This window comes from Cebus imitator, unplaced genomic scaffold, assembly GCF_001604975.1.
Source record: "Cebus imitator isolate Cc_AM_T3 unplaced genomic scaffold, Cebus_imitator-1.0 Scaffold427, whole genome shotgun sequence".
Lineage (NCBI taxonomy): Eukaryota > Metazoa > Chordata > Mammalia > Primates > Cebidae > Cebus > Cebus imitator.
The window spans coordinates 222,354-225,536 of NW_016107742.1; the positions used below are offsets into that span (position 1 = coordinate 222,354).

Consider the following 3,183-nt stretch of genomic DNA (forward strand, 5'->3'; position numbering starts at 1 on the left):
GATGGCATCTTATTACCCAGAAAAACTTTACTGTCATAAATAGGTCCAATAATACAATAAGCTACCTTGTGTTATATCAGTGGCAATGTTCAAGCAAAGCCTGAATGTCCACTTACCAGGGTGTTAGATGAAAGCTTGAGCCAGAGAACTGAAAAGTTCTTTGTAACTCTTAAGTCTAAGGTTAGATTTCTTCCTTCCTTCCTTCCACCCTCCCTTCCTCCCTTCCTCCCTCACTCCTTCCCTCCCTCCTTCCTTCCTTCCTTCTTCTTTCTTTCTTTTCTCTCTGTCTCTCTCTCTCTCTCTTTCTTTCTTTTTCTTTATTTTCAGAGACAACATCTCGCTCTGTTGCCCAGACTGGAGTGCACTGGCAAGACCCTGGTTCATTCACTGCAGCCTCAGACCCCTGGGCTCCAGTGACCCTCCAGCCTCGGCCTCCCAAGTAGCTGGGACTACAGGTGCTAGCCACTACCCTCGGCAATTTTTGTTGTTGTTGTTTGCAGAGACGAGAGTCTCAATTTGTTACCCAGGCTGTTCTCAAACTCCTGGACTCAAGTAATCCTCCTGTCTCAGCCTCCCAAAGTGCTATTCTTATAGGTGTGAGTTACCGCGACGGACCTATAAAGTTACTTTTAAACCTCCCTTCAGTTTTTTCAAGACATTAGGGGAGACTCCCCATCCCCTCAACCAACTGATGTCCTTAGTAATTAAAGCTCAATAAAACGTGAAGATTTTGTTGATTCCTGTGAGATGGTGGTGACTGGATGAGAAACAGAATGGGAGTAGCCTAGGCAACTCTTTTATTTCACAAATAATTACTGAGGTACAAAAAAGAAAAAGAAGGGAAAAAAGCTACTTCAGTTCCAGGCACCTCAAACACAGCTGTAGCTCTATAGCCCACTTTTTGGGGAGCCCAAGTCGGACCAACAGGGTGAATGAATGCCAATGGGGAGGCAGCCGCGGCACGGCCCTCTCCCAGGAAAATATTTTCAAAAGGGTCCTAACCGCGCTCCCACCTCGGCGCCCAGGGCTGGCCCCAGTCCCCACTGCCAACTAGACACCTTCATGCCCTTAATTTCCGCCACGCACCCAGCACTCACCCCCAGACCCGACCCTCTCATCCTGGACATCGTTCGCCCAGGTGTCCCAGCTCCCATCTGCCTCTTCCCGCCCCAACGCACACAAACCTGCACCCTCACCAGCCAGCCTGATTCCGCGGAAACTGCTTTGGCATCACCGGAAGTCAACCAACGGCGACGAGTTGCGTGCGCGTCCCCGAGGCTCGGAGCGCTGCGCCGCAGGGCATCAAGGAGCATGCGCCAAATACTAGGCGCCATCCCATCTTAGGGCACAGTGAAGCCCAAGCGCTAGCGCGTCAGTTATTGGCATAAAAATTTAAAGGCACTACTTGGCTTTCTCCGCCCATGGAGTTAGTTACCCTACTCAAAACTGGGTTGAGATTCAATGGTTTAGATTAACAACTAATCCGGGTGCCGGGCGCGGTGACTCACGGCTGTAATCCCAGTACATTGGGAGACCGAGGCGGGCGGATCACCTGAGGTCGGGAGTTCGAGATCAGCTTGACTAACATGGTGAAATCCCGTCTCTCTATTAAGCACACAAAATCAGCTTGTGTGGTGGTGGGTGCCTGTAATCCCAGCTACTCGGGAGGCTGAGGCAGGAGAATCGCTTGAACCCGGGAGGCGGAGGTTGCAGTGAGCGGTGATCGCCCACTGCACTCCAGCCTGGGTGACAGAGTAAGACCCCGTCTCCAAAAAATAAATAAAAATAAATTCATAACTAATTTTTCTCACCACAAGGCATCTGAGACACAGGACCAAGGGTCATAAAATGTCAGAAAAAGAAGTCACAAATAGTGCAGGCTCCTGATTAAAACTAAGGCAGTCTTGGACTCAGATTATGGTAATTATTCAAATATGCACAATATTCTGTATTTTACAAAATGCTCTCACATTCTCTCAGGTGACTTGGTCTCCACAATTAACTGTGAGATTATTATATCATATTCCAGTTTGCACAGGACAAAGTTCTGGCTCAGCTGAGTAGGTGATTTCACAGCAGTACACAGACAGCTATTAAGGAGAATCAGGTATTAAGTATCCTAACTAGCTAATAATTCATTGACCTAGTGCCCAGGAGGCTATCTGGGGTGTAACAGATGTTCAATAATTCAATACATGCTTTTTGAATGAGTGAATGAATGAATGAATGAATGACTCCTAAAATGATGTCATTTCCACTTTCTAGAAAATCAGAATGTCTGTGGAATCCACAGAAATTTTTAAAAAAGAAAAAGAAAACAAAAAAAAAAAGAATGTCATACTTACCTGGCAGGGGAGATACCATGATCACGAAGGTGGTTTTCCCAGGGGGAGGCTTATCCATTGCACTCCGGATGTGCTGATCCCTGCGATTTCCTCAAACGTGGGAAATTCGACTGCATAATTTGTGGCAGTGAGGGACTGCATTCCCTCTCTTCCCTGGTAAAAAAAAAAAAAAAAAAAAAAGAAAGAAAGAAAGAAAAGAAAAAAGAAAAACAGAATGTCAAAAGCTGGAAAAACGCTTTCAACCCTCTCATTTTACAGGTAAACCACCAACAAAAATTTATACATTTGAACTAATACTATGTGTAAACAGAATCCGACAGGATGAAATTATCCCCAGCCAAAATGAAGGTTGAAATTTATGCCAACATGGCTATAATCGGCAGTAGTCTGACTGTAACCTGAATCACATCAACTCTCCCAAATACCAAGGAAGACTCCAGAAGCTCAGAGTTTCGTGTGTGTTGTCCTTTGACCTACAGAATGCACAGATCTTTTGGTTGGTTTGGCCTGTCTCTCTCTCTCTCATATGAAACTTTAAGCACTTGAGGTTCATGGAAAAAAATTCAACACTGGGGCCGGGCGCGGTGGCTCACGCCTGTAATCCCAGCACTTTGGGAGGCCGAGGCGGGTGGATCACGAGGTCAAGAGATCGAGACCATCCTGGTCAACATGGTGAAACCCCGTCTCTTCTAAAAATACTAAAAATCAGCTGGGCCTGGTAGCGCGTGCCTGTAATCCCAGCTACTCAGGAGGCTGAGGCAGGAGAATTGCCTGAACCCAGGAGGCAGAGGTTGCGGTGAGCCGAGATCGCGCCATTGCACTCCAGCCTGGGTAACAA

The 3,183-nt window shown here is 46.8% G+C and overlaps 1 protein-coding gene and 1 non-coding gene across 9 annotated transcripts in view; one reads left to right on the plus strand and one right to left on the minus strand.

Moving 5' to 3' along the window:
- The window catches only part of GON4L (gon-4 like), a 105,409-nt gene extending 104,076 nt beyond the window's left edge, over positions 1–1,333 (minus strand). For 4 of the 8 annotated variants that reach the window (XM_037731884.1, XM_017509942.2, XM_017509938.2 and 1 more), the window contains exon 1: positions 1,185–1,240. The gene's annotated coding sequence lies outside the window, so the exon portion shown is untranslated. Of the gene's footprint in view, positions 1–1,184 lie in introns of all 8 variants that reach the window. The other 4 variants (XM_017509939.1, XM_017509940.2, XM_017509941.2 and 1 more) reach the window with 4 other exon arrangements.
- Positions 1,334–2,337: 1,004 nt separating this feature from the next.
- On the plus strand, positions 2,338–2,493 carry LOC119468426. The gene has a single exon (XR_005197105.1). It is a non-coding gene; the product is annotated as a U1 spliceosomal RNA (small nuclear RNA).
- The last annotated feature ends 690 nt before the right edge of the window (positions 2,494–3,183 follow it).